This window comes from Sminthopsis crassicaudata, chromosome 1 (assembly GCF_048593235.1).
Source record: "Sminthopsis crassicaudata isolate SCR6 chromosome 1, ASM4859323v1, whole genome shotgun sequence".
Lineage (NCBI taxonomy): Eukaryota > Metazoa > Chordata > Mammalia > Dasyuromorphia > Dasyuridae > Sminthopsis > Sminthopsis crassicaudata.
This window is the reverse complement of record NC_133617.1, coordinates 381,592,628-381,606,502: the sequence shown is the minus strand read 5'-3', so window position 1 is coordinate 381,606,502 and position 13,875 is coordinate 381,592,628. Positions and strand designations below refer to the sequence as shown.

The window sequence follows — 13,875 nt, the reverse complement described above, 5'->3', positions numbered from 1 at the left end:
TTCATTAGCCTTTCCCAGTGTTCTAAACTCATTGTCTATAACTCTTTAGGTTTAGGCCTGGGTAGGCAGAAGCTATCACTTAAAATTGCCCAACAAAAGGAGCCAATCAGGAACCTATAGAAAACCAGTCTTGTTTACTCCCAGACTCCTTTGCTGGTGTTCGATTGTTGACCTTGCTGAGCTGTGCTTCCTCCACAAATGGCCCAAACCAGCCTTTCTGTTAACTGCTCCTATAAAACATCCTACATTTCTATATCTACATACTCCTGGGGAAGATTGTCCATTCTTTTCCCCAACCCCTCCTGGAATCTCCTCTGTGGTTTTCAAGCACTCTCCTGGGTTTTAGGCTCCTTTGTATTTTGTATTGTGAGTCTTGGCACTAATGTTTGATTTTCCTCCTAATAAAACTTTTATGCTTTCAACCCATCTTTGACTCTTTTGCATTTTGAGAAGTGGGTTTCACTTGGCTGACATTTCTGGTGTCAAAAGTGGAATTCCTCATAGTGAAGGCATAATTTGCAAGCACTGCGGGAGGGGATGTGATCCAGGTGCTGTGGTACTATCTTGGACCTTTTGATGTGTAGCCTGCAATCTCCCCCTGGAAGTTTGATAAGTGCTTCCTTTCTTGAATCCTGAAACTCTGGTTTTTTTCAGTTGTGTTCTATTAATTGCACATAGTTAATCTATCAGATTGCATGCTATCTTGGGAGGAGAGGGTAAGAGAAAGAGGGAAAAAACTTTGAAACACAAAGTTTCACAAAAATGAATATTGAAAATTATATGTATATTTGAAAAAATGAAATGCTATTTTAAAAAATTAAAAAATTACATTTAAAAAATCCCCATAGAGTTCTTTTATTAGGAGTAAAAGAGGGTTTGAATACCTCAAGGTACAAGGATGGATAAAGACCTGGCAGAGGTAACATTGGTAATGACTGAGGTTGAAGAATCTCAGGGATTCATGACCACAGAATGGTAACCCTGGCATGAGGACAATAGGCTGGCCCAATAAGGGTGCTCCACAGGGCAGGCATCCTATTGGTGGGGAACTGGTGAAGACCCTGTGGATAGGGGTCAGTCAAAACCTGTAGGATGGATTAATTAGTCCTAGGTTTCACAGATTAGTCAGGAAGTGACTATGAAGTCCCAGTTTTTAATTCAGGTACTTGGCCAAAAAAAAAAAAAAAAAAAAAAAGAAAAGAAAAAATTCTGGAATAAAGTAAGATCTTGGGTAACTTGTTGTGGGTACCAAACTTCCCAAGATGCTGAAATTATCCCTCTTAAGGGAACAGTGGCTGACCATATGTCTCTAAATTATGGGATCAACAGCGACAGAAATTTAACTAATTTGCAGAAATTGACCCATGCTGATCCTCATCACTTTTAGACAACATAGGGTGTGGCGATCCCAGTAGCACCCTGGGTACCATAGAATCATCCAGAGTCAGGATAAGCAAAAGTCTTTATTCTTGGTCTTAAGCGGTAGAAGTGAAGAGAGTGGACGGGTAGGATCTCTTTGACCTCACTGCCTCTGACTCTCTCCTAGAAGTGACCCTGGCTAGTTTCCCTGCACATCCTAGTCCCTCCCACAATTCTCTGTATACACCAAATGATTGGGCCAGCACAGGATAGTGGGAAGGGCCATTTTCCAAGCATATTCTTATAGAGTATTGTCCAATCAGTAACTAGCTTCAAGTGCTCTATTGTCCAACCCAGTGCATTGACTCAAGAGTTTCAGCCTTTTACAATAGGGTTCTTTTGAATGGAATAAAACAAGTTATCTTTAAAAAAAAAAAAAAATGTATTATATCTTTTCATTTACAAAACATATGCATGGGTAATTTTTGAACATTGATCCTTGTAAAACCTTCTGTTCCAAATTTTCCCCTCCTTCCTCCCACCCCCTCCCTAGATGGCAGGTAGTCCAATTCATGTTAAATATGTTAAAATATATAGTAAATCCAATATATGTATACATATTTATACTGTTATCTTCCTACATCAGAAAAATTGGATTTAGAAAGAAAGGAAAAAACCTGAGAATGAAAACAAAAATGCAAGCAAACAAAATGTTATGTTGTGGCCCACATTAATTTCTCCTAGTCCTCTCTCTGGGTATAAATAACTGTCTTTATTACTGAACAATTGGAACTGGTTTGAATCATCTCATTGTTGAAGAGAGCCACGCCTATCAGAGTTGATCATTGTATCGTCCTATTGCCATGTATAATGATCTGGTTCTACTCATTTCACTTAGCATCAGTTCATGTAAGTCTCTCCAGGCCTCTCTGAAATCATCCTGTTCGTCATTTCTTACAGAACAATAATATTCCATAATATTCATATACCACAATTTATTCAGCCATTTTCCAATTGATGGGCAACCACTCAGTTTCCAGTTTCTAGCTACTACAAAAAGGGCTGCCACAAACACTTTTGCACATGTGGGTCCCTTTCCTCCTTTAAGATCTCTTTGGAATATAGGCCCAGTAGTAACACTGCTGGGTCAAAGGGTATGCACAGTTGGATAACTTTTTGAGCATAGTTCTAAATCGCTCTCCAGAATGGTTGCATTCGTTCACAGTTTCACCAACAATGCATCGGTGTCCCAGTTTTCCCACATCCCTTCCAACATTTGTCATTATCTTTTCCTGTCATCTTAGCCAACCTGAGAGGTGGTATCTTAGAATTGTCTTAATTTGCAATTCTCTGATCAATAGTGATTTAGAGCACCTTTTCATATGACTAGAAATAGTTTCAATTTCTTCATCTGAAAATTGTCTCTTCATATCCTTTGACTATTTATCAATTGGAGAATGGCTTGATTTCTTATAAATTTGAGTCAGTTTTCTATATATTTTGGAAATAAGGCCTTTATCAGAACCTTTCAAAATAAAAATGTTTTCCCAGTTTATTGCTTCCCTTCTAATCTTGTCTGCATTAGTTTTGTTTGTACAAAACCTTTTTAACTTAATATAATCAAAATTATCTATTTTATGATCAATAATGAACTCTAGTTCTTCTTTGGTCACAGATTCCTTCCTCTTCCACAAGTCTGAGAGGTACACTATCCTATGTTCTAATTTATTTATAATCTCATTCTTTATGTGGAGATCATGAACCCATTTTGACCTTATCTTGATCTACAGTGTTAAACGTGGGTCAATGCCTAATTTCTGCCATACTTGTTTCCGATTTTCCCAGAAGTTTTTGTCAAATAGTGAAATCTTATCCCAAAAGCTGGGATCTTTGGGCTTGTCAAACTCTAGATTGTTATAGTTATTGACTATTTTGTCCTGTGAACCTAATCTATTCCATTGATCAACTAGTCTTATTCTTAGCCAGTATCAAATGGTTTTGATGACCGTTGCCTTATTAAAACAAGTTATCTTTTTTAAAAAATAAAACCTTTTCTTTTCGTTTTTTTATTATAGCTTTTTATTTACAAGATATATGCATGAGTAATTTTTCATCATTGACAATTGCAAAACTTTTTGTTCCAACTTTTCCCCTCCTTCATCCCACCCTTTCCCCCAGATGGCATGTTGACCAATACATGTAAAACAAGTTATATTAAGAAATGTTTTGATGAAGCTGATATAAACTATGTCCCCTTTAATCTTTAGGGGGAAAGGGTTGGAAAGGAATTTTTTGGGGAAGGGTGATGGTGGGGTGGGGCAGAGAGTCTCTAATCTTTCTGGCTTCTGGGAGGGCCACATCCTTCAGTTCATCAGGGAAAGTCCCAGATAAGTAATCTTATTTAATTGGAAATCTCTGCCTAGGGCATAGTCACTCAAACTGCTCCCCTGCTCCAGGCCAAAACAAACCAGACAACCAAACGCCCTTCAATATATCTCTGGGAATTCCTAATCAGGAAAGCCCAGTGAGAAGTAGGTTCTTCTCTGTGTAAACCCATCTTTGCTAAAATCTTTGCAACAATTATCCTAACAGGATTTTGCCGATAAAAAAGCTGTTTTTTAAGAAAGCTTTCTTTCATTCTTGCAACAAACCTCTAGCCTGTATCCATGGGTTTGCGAACTGAGCAAAGGGGATCTCATTGCTGTGAGGGGATCTCTCAACCTCAATTCTCACACCTCAACAAAGCCAACAAGAAAATTAAATATCCTGAGTAGAATGTTTTTAGTAAATGACTACTGAAAACCATCAAACAAGAAGCCTCTTGTAATTTGTATTCCTTTAAGGAAACCTTAAAAAAAGAAACTTTTAAAAAAAAGAATTAAAAAGAATGGGGAAAGGTAGAAAAGAGAATTTACACCCTTCTGAAAGAGAGTCAGAATTGCACAGCTCAATTAAAATAGTAAATCAGGGATTTGCATACAATTCTCTAATATTTACTTGCTCTTCTCTTGGAAAGTCACCCTCTGCAAACTAAGGATGAGGAAGGGAAGGGAAGGGAAGGGCCCTCAGACTGTACCCCCAATACACCAGTTCCCTTTTAAAACCAAGAAATCTGAGATCAATACTCTGACTTATTCCTGTAAGTTGAATTATGAGACTTATGAAATAAATTTGCAAGAAATTTAACTGGTAATTTGTATTGCTCCTAATTTGGCTCTTAACATTATTGCAAATTATTAAGGGATTTTTGTTGTTGTTACTGTTGAGACAAGTGACTTGCCCAGGGTCACACAGCTAGGAAGTGTTAAGTATCTGAGGTCAAATTTGAACTCAGGTCCTCCTTCAGGCTGGTGCTCTATCCACTGTGCCACATTGCTGCTCCTAACATTATTGCAAATTAAAGAAATCAAAACTAGTCACAGGAAAATCTTATTCTGATCAGATAAATTTTAGATTTTGCTGGGCAAAACGGTTTCCCCCTAAAAGGGATTTCTTCTTTATGTGTTTGTCTTATCATTTTGTCTGTGCTTGTGTCTTTGTAAAATGTAGGAAAGTCTTTATCTTGTGTTTGTATTATTTGTAGATTGTGTTACCTTCAAGAATTTCTAAAAAATAAAAGACACTAAAAGAACTCATTATTTTTCCTAATTAGATCCAGTTTCCAGTGTTGATAGGTGAAGATCATCCTATATAACTTCCTCTAAAGCGTCTCTTAGAAACAGAAACAATCAGTTAAGAACTTTGGTGGCAATAGTTTGAATTTTATGAGGTGGGAACTTTTTTGACTAAGTCAAGAAAGAAGCAAATTACTTGGTTAATAAAATAAGCTACACCTTAAAATAAGACACCTCTAGAGTCTTTAAATAATTGGGAGAATTTCAACAGTTTACCTCTTCATTAATTAGTCTAGCTGAAGAAGAGTTGGTTTTTTTAGTGTTTCTCACTTTAAGAGTTTGAGACAGAAATAGAAGAAAACCATCCTATGAAAGGAAAATCCCTTAGAGAAAGAGGGAGAAAAATGATGCTGTTTGAGTGTTCTAGATTCCTAGTGGTCTAGAGTTTAGTGGCTATAAGAGAGTTATTAAGAATCCCCATTAAATCAACTGTAGGTATTGGGAATGAAAGAATTCACTCATTCCTGAATATTAGTTGCAAAATGAAAGGTTATTATTGGATAGAAATCAGTTTAGCCAGAGAATGACTTCTATAGTGGCAGATCTATGGAAAAGGGAATTTTGCACTGAGAATGCAGTTCTCAGTGGACCGAAGGTCCTGGCAGCAAAGGGAGCTGTCTAGGTCCATCTGCAAAAGACCTTAGTTGATGGAAGCTATTTTATTGAGTGTCTTGGTGGGGAGTTGGGACAGCCCTAGCAGATCAGAACCAGTGGAGTCTGGGACAAGCCTGGATCTCCTATTGAAATTCAAAGGGATGCTTTTTGACCAGGATTTGTAATTGAATCAAAGGCTCTGGCACTCTGGAAAGACAACTTATCTGGGGAGGATATGCCTCAGCCAGGAGGAGCTGGGAATCTGAAAGGAATCACAGATCAAGAGGAAATATAGTTTCTTAAAGGGACCCCAATGGGCTTTAAAAGGGATTTGCTTTTCTTTCTCCCTTCTCTCCTCCCTGATCATGTTATAAAGATTTGAGCAGGAGACAGACATTCCAAGGATAGATGCATACAGAAACTGGAAAAAGCTTCAATGACCATAGCCCCTCATAACAGATAAAAATGATGGCTAAGTACCAGAAGTTTTGGGTTACTCCTTTATCATTCATGTTCCTTACATATATATGTGGCTATTTTACATCTAGGCCCACTCTTCTCATGGATATTATGTATATCTATAGGATTGTTCTCTCCAGTTCTTGGTGGAGGGGAGGCTTTACACTAATTATTCTTTACTATTTTAGTAAATGCCTTAGTTAAAAGTTAAATACACTGACTTTTGTCAAAGGAAAATTATAGTGGTAGGGACTCAGAAACTACAATATTAGAAGCATAGTCCTAGAGAAATTGTGAGAAAGTCAATCCCTTCTAAGGGACCAAACATAGAAGTGAGAGTATAAATTGGGGGGGGGGAAGCCCCCAAAGAAATGCTACATACTTTTATTAGTCCTATAAATAACAAAGTGAGTTTTGTAATTGGACATAACCAATTATTACCTGGCAATTTTACAACACTAAACAGAATACATTTTTAAACTGAATGGGTAATTATATTGTGCATAAGTAGCATCATATTAGTGTCCATAAAGTATAATTACAATAATTCTATGATAGATCACCCAAAGGAAACAATTATTGCAACCTTTGTTGTCTTGCCTTCCCGAAGATGACTATGATATCAGGGAGGTAATACCATGACATACAAGTGAAATAGATTTAAGTGAGGGACGGCTGTACAAAATCACTAGTCTTACTTTCTTCTCTAGAGCCATCTGGGTCCAGTGGCTAGATACAGTTCAGGGCAGCTGGAAATGGTACTGGATGCATTGAGAGACCTTGATCTTTTTAAGGTCTTTAACAACTATCTGTTTGATGAGACTATATCATTTGTTGATTAAAACTAGGTAAGAGATGAGGCAAAGAATGGCTTCTTTTATTCAATTAAAAAAAATTAGTCTGGTTAGGTTTCTGGCCAAAACATAAATACTTGCTATTTACATTCACTAGAAGGCAATTTGGACCCAAACAAAGACCAGATGTTAGTCAATAAATGAGAGCCAGAGTGATTTGCGTTTAAGGCAATGTCTTAAGACAATAGAAAGAAATCTAGCCCCAACACATCTTTGTAAGTTTCAGTGATTAATTTTTTTTTTTTTTTTTTTTTAACATTCCTTTTGGATTGAGTACCTACAAGTAACAGCAGGAGGGAAGAAGGGAGGAAGGCAGGCAAGAAGGAAGGAAGAGAGGATGGAGGAAAGAAGAGAAGGAAGGACAGAAGGAAAGAAGAAAGGGGAGAGGGAAAAAAGGAAGAAAGTGTAATATTCTTCTCTAAAATGTAATATTCTCTTTGAGCAGATTTCTTGGGGGGTTTCTGGAGGCAGCCTTCCTTTTACTTCAGTCACCCCAAATACAGCCAGGTATTAAAGTTCAAATCCTTTATTGTCTCCTTCAAAATCTTGTCTCCTTTACTTGGGGTTCTGCTAGCTTTTCTGGAGGCCTTCTGGATCTTGGTTTCAGTGTTCTCCACAGGACGGCCTGCCGCCACTTCTCTGTCTTCCTTAGTTCTCCCCCACTGCCTTCACTGGCTTCTGAATCTCCCCTACTGAATCCTAGTTGAGGCTCCTAATTTATATATCCTCTTTTAAAGGTGTGAATCTTGTGGAATTATAGTAAGTTCTAAGTACCTCTAGAGAACTATTAAGCACTCCGCTAAACAACCATTGTTTCTATCAATTCCACTGACTTAGTACCTTGTTTCAAGTTTTGGTCCATAACAAGAAAGGAAGGAAGGAAGGAAGGAGGGAAAGAAAGAAAGAAGCAAGGAGGGAAAGAAGTAAGGAGAGAGGGAAGGAAGGAAGGTGGGAAAAAAGAAAGAAAAAGTCAAATACACATTAACATTGATGAAATATAATCTTAGGTTTAAAAAGTTATTTTTCATACCATCTTCCACCCACTGGAGAAATCCTTTCTATAACATCCCTAATAGGCAATTAACCATTTTCTATTTGAAAACTCCCAGAAAAGGAAAATTCATTACTTCATTATGAAGTGCATTTATTGAGCTGATACCCTGATATTTCCACCCAGTGGTTTTGGTTCTTTTCTCTTGAAATATGTGGAATGATTTTAAGCTCAATTTTCCATGATCTCTCACTAATATAGGAAGGATAATCCTCAGCATTTTTATACATTGCCAACACAATCCAACAGCAAGAGATACAAAGAGAAATTCCATTCAAAATAACGGTCGATAGTATAAAATATTTGGGAATATATCTACCAAAGGAAAGTCAGGAATTATATGAGCAAAATTACAAAACACTTGCCACAAAAATAAAGTCAGATTTAAATCATTGGAAAGACATTAAGTGCTCTTGGATAGGCCGAGGGAATATAATCAAGATGACAATACTCCCTAAACTAATCTATTTATTTAGTGCTATACTAATCAGACTCCCAAGAAACTATTTTAATGACCTAGAAAAAATAACAACAGAATTCATATAGAACAACAAAAGGTCGAGAATTTCAAGGGAAGTAATGAAAAAAAAATCAAATGAAGGTGGCCTAGCTCTACCTGATCTAGAACTATATTATAAAGTAGCAGTCACCAAAACCATTTGGTATTGGCTAAGAAATAGACTAGTTGATCAGTGGAATAGATTAGGTTCACAGGGCAAGATAGTGAATAAAAATAGCAATCTAGTGTTTGACAAACCCAAAGATCCCAACTTTTGGCATAAGAATTCATTATTTGACAAAAACTGCTGGGAAAACTGGAAATTAGTATGGCAGAAACTAGGCATGGACCACATTTAACACCACATACTAAGATAAGATCAAAATGGGTCCATGATTTAGGCATAAAGAACAAGATCATAAATAAATTAGAGGAACATAGGATAGTTTACCTCTCAGACTTGTGGAGGAGGAAGGAATTTGTGACCAAAGGAGAACTAGAGACCATTATTGATCACAAAATAGAAAATTTTGATTACATCAAATTAAGAAGCTTTTGTACAAACAAAACTAATGCAAACAAGATTAGAAGGGAAGTAACAAATTGGGAAAACATTTTTACAGTTTAAGGTTCTGATAAAGGCCTCATCTCCAAAATATACAGAGAATTAACTCTAATTTATAAAAAATCAAGCCATTCTCCAATTGATAAATGGTCAAAGGATATGAACAGACAATTTTCAGATGATGAAATTTAAACTATTTCCACTCATATGAAAGAGTGTTCCAAATCATTATTGATCAGAGAAATGCAAATTAAGAACTCTGAGATATCACTTACACACCTGTCAGATTGGCTAAGATGACAGGAACAAATAATGATGAATGTTGGAGGGACTGTGGGAAAACTGGGACACTGATGCATTGTTGGTGAAACAGTGAATGAATCCAACCATTCTGGAGAGCAATCTGGAACTATGCCCAAAAAGTTATCAAACTGTGCATACCCTTTGATCCAGCAGTGCTACTACTGGGTTTAATCCCAAGGAAATACTAAAGAAGGGAAAGGGACCTGTATGTGCCAAAATGTTTGTGGCAGCCCTTTTTGTGGTAGCTAGAAACTGGAAAATGAAATTTCAATTGGAGAATGGTTGGATAAATTATAGTATATGAATGTTATGGAATATTATTGTTCTGTAAGAAATGACAACAGGAGGAATACAGAGAGGCTTGAAGAGACTTACATGAACTGATGCTGAGTGAAACAAGCAGAACTAGGAGATCATTATACACTTCAACAATGATACTGTATGAGGATGTATTCTGATGGAAGTAGATATCTTCAACATAGAGAAGAGCTAATCCAATTCCAATTGATCAATGATGGACAGAATCAGCTACACCCAGAAAAGGAACATTGGGAAATGAGTGTAAACTGTTAGCATTTTTTTTTCTCCCCAGGTTATTTTTACTTTCCCAATCCAATTCTTCCTTTGCAACAACAACAACAAAATTCGGTTCTGCACATATATATTGTACCTAGGATATACTATAACATATTTAATATGTATGGCAATGCCTGCCATCTAGGGGAAAGGGTGGAGGGAAGGAGGGAAAAAATTTGGAACAGAAGGGAGTACAAGAGATAATGTTGTAAAAAATTACCTATGCATATGTACTATCAAAAAAAGTTACAATTATAAAATTAATTAAAAAAATAACATAGGAAAGATATGGGGAAAGGATAAGTTACAGTGTTTGTAAAATCTCTGAATAGCATATAGCAAAATTCCTATTCAATAAAGTTGTAATTTCCCTAAAATTTCAGAATTAGGTTTGACTCCAAAGTTGTTAGCTAATTTCCCTGTTCTTTTTTCTTTTCTTTTCTTTTTTCCATTTCACTTTTATTTGCACTGTCATATTTACTCTCGTGCCATAAGCTTTTGCTTCTTCAATTTCTTTTGGGATATCTTTTTTTGAGCAACTTCCTCTTCTGGTTTAGGAACAATTTGCTCCTTTTCAGTAAGGATCAAGTCAATGTGGCAAGGAGAACTCATGTATGGGTTGATTCGACCATGAGCCCTATAAGTATGCTGTTGCATTTTGGGGACCTTGTTAACCTGAATATGCTCAATGACAAGAGAATCCACATCCAAACCCTTCAGTTCTGCATTACTCTCTGCATTTTTAAGTATATGCAGCAAGAACTCAGCACTCTTTTTTGGGCCACTGACCCTATGTCCAACCCCACTGCTTAGCCTGAGCACATCTGCCAACTCCACCATTATATTGGCAGAAAGCCACACATTATTTTTTCAATGTGACATCTTTCAAATACTTGGTAGCTTTTCTGATATGCATGCCCTTGATAGCTTGGGCTGTTTCACAGGTATTCTTGAAATGGACCCAGAGATTTGAGCCCCTTGATTTGCATGATTTTGTGGGGTTCTCTGGATCAAGAGAATACCTCACCATTGTTAATGATTACCTAGGACGGTTCAAGGGAAGAGCAATTTCCCTGTTTCTAAGAGTCCCTGTAAATTAAGTTATACAGGATAGTCATTGATGCGGGTCTAGTGGTAGAGAATTGAGTTGTGAGAATCCCCTCTGGTCAGCAGAGGTCCAATGTGAAAGAATTCACTAACCAAAAAGTCTAAATGGCAAAAGGGATTTTTATTGTCACTGAGAAGCCAGCTTTGTTAAGAAGACAGACTTCTCAATGGCAAGAGGTAATAAAGGTTATCACTGAGAAGAGAATGTATTCATAGTGGGCAAGAGTCCTGATAGGCAGCTGTGCCAAGAAGAGAGATCCCTTGGAAAAGCATAATCCTACTTCAGACTTCTGCAGAGTTTTGGAGTTCAGCATTGTTCTTTATAGTAGTCTGAGGCCTGGTTCCAGTTGGAAAGAGAGACAACAATACCTCCAGGGCTAGTTACTTATCTTGGAATTTCAAGCCACTCAATAGGAATAACATACCCAGATCTCCTAGAGCTTGTAATTTCCTTTTTTTTTTTTTTTTTTTTTTAATTTTTTATTATAGCTTTTTATTTACAAGATATATGAATAGGTAATTTTTCAGCAATTGCAAAAGCTCTTGTTCCAACTTTTCCCCTCCTTCCCCCCACCCTTTCCCCCAGATGGCAGGTTGAGCAATACATGTTGAATATGTTAAAGTATAAGTTAAATACAATATATGTATACATGTACTTTGTTGTACAAAAAGAATTGGACTTTGAAATAGTGTACAATTAGTCTGTGAAGGAAATCAAAAATCCAGGCAGACAAAAATAGAGGGATTGGGAATTCTATGTAGTGGTTCATAGTTGTCTCCCAGAGTTCTTTCTCTGGGTGTAGCTGGTTCAGTTCATTATTGCTCTATTGGAACTGATTTGGTTCATCTGATTGTTGAAGAGGGCCACGTCCATCAGAATTGATCATCACATAGTATTGTTGTTGAAATATATAATGATCTCTTGGTCCTGCTCATTTCACTCAGCAGCAGTTCATGTAAGTTACTCCAAGCCTTTCTGAAATCATCTGCTGGTCATTTCTTACAGAACAATAATATTCCATAATATTCATATACCACAATTTATTCAGCCATTCTCCAATTAATGGGCATCCACTCAGTTTCCAGTTTTTGGTCACTACAAAGAGAGCTGCCACAAACATTCTTGCACATACAGATCCCTTTCCCTTCTTTAAAATCTCTTTGGGATATAAGCCCAGTAGTAACACTGCTGGATCAAAGGGTATGGCACAGTTTGATAACTTTTTGAACATAGCTCCAAATTGCTCTCCAGAATGGCAATTCACAATAATGTATCAGTGTCCCTGTTTTCCCACATCCCCTCCAATATTCTGCATTATCTTTCCCTGTCATTCTAGCCAATCTGACAGGTGTGTAGTGGAATGTCAGAGTTGTTTAAATTTTAATTTCTCTGATTAATAATGACTTGGAGCATCTTCTCAAATGGCTAGAAATAATTTCAATTTCTTCATCTGAAAATTGTCTGTTCATATCCTTTGATCATTTATCAATTGGAGAATGGCTTGATTTCTTATAAATTAGAGTAAATTCTCTATTTTGAGCTTGGAATTTCCTGAAGAGGATCAGGCTACTCCCAGATCAATGGAGAGTAGATTTGACTAAGATTTCCAATTGAATGAAGCCACTTAACTTGTTTGGAAACATATGCTTTCCCAGACTTTTTCAGAGACTTGGGATTGCCCTTCTTTTACAGATCAAAAGGGACACAGTTTCAGAGTTCACTCCCATCAGTCATTATCTTTCAACACTGGAAATTCTGGATCTATTGAAAAAAAAAAAAAAGAGTATTTTAATGACTGAAGCGCTTAGGAAACCATAAATTGTACTTTGGGTAACCTTTTATGCACAAACATCCAATGGACTTCACAGTAGTTTTCCATTTGTTATAGGACATTTGGGGATACCCCCTTAATCTGTTAGATGGTGTTCTTATCCAAGGAGATGGGTAAATACTTTGGTCTTCTTCTGAGGAAATAAAAAACAAAAACCTGTTTTTTGCCTCTGGACAGGAAAGAAGCCTGAAGTCTTAACCTTTCCACCTGGACCCATATGTGGGTATGAATATGGGTCTCTGATTTTTGCTTCTTTGCATTTATTCTTTTAGATGAAGGAGTATTGGACTAGAATACTACTTTGTGAGCCTCAAAAAGTCATGAAGGAAAAAATGAGCCATCAGAGGTATTAGAGCTGATGTCCATGTTGTCACATTTTGTGTACAGATCAGTCTGTTGAGAAGCAAAGTCCTGAACAATCTACTTGACCCAACCTCCCTACTAGCTTCTTGGCATTATTCAAATTATTGTAAAAAAATCAAAGTTAAATAGTATGAAGCAAAGCTTTGATCCCTGAGAGCATGTCATTTGACATTAAATCAACCTTTTTTATTTCTCCCTAATTGATCCTCTAGCCAATATCCTTACTAATTTTTCTAAAGCTTTTTTTTTTTTTTTTCTTCAATGGCTTTCAAAAAACTTCCTCATCTCATTTTCTTAACTTCTGGACCCTTATCTCATAACAAGAATATTGAGAAAGTTTTCTATGAGCTTTTTCTTCTTTTTAATTCTTTATCATAATACACCAAGATCATCCTCTTTTTTTGCTTTAAAATATTTTATATTAATAATTTTTGTTTTTAAATTATTCAGATTTCCTCCTGTTCTCTCCTCTTTTTCTTTCCAAATATCTGAGAAGTTAAAATAAAGATTATAAAGAGGTTAAAAAGAAAGAAGGAAAACATCTCCTCTATTTCTGTTGACGAAATAACTATTCTAGAGACCTAAGTTTGCAACCTTGAAGTCATCCTCAATTCTTCCCTCTCTCACTCACTTCCCTTT

General features: G+C 36.6%; 1 pseudogene; it reads right to left on the bottom strand.

Moving 5' to 3' along the window:
- Positions 1-10,386: 10,386 nt before the first annotated feature.
- Positions 10,387-10,996, bottom strand: LOC141554384 (large ribosomal subunit protein uL22-like; annotated as a pseudogene).
- Positions 10,997-13,875: the final 2,879 nt, after the last annotated feature.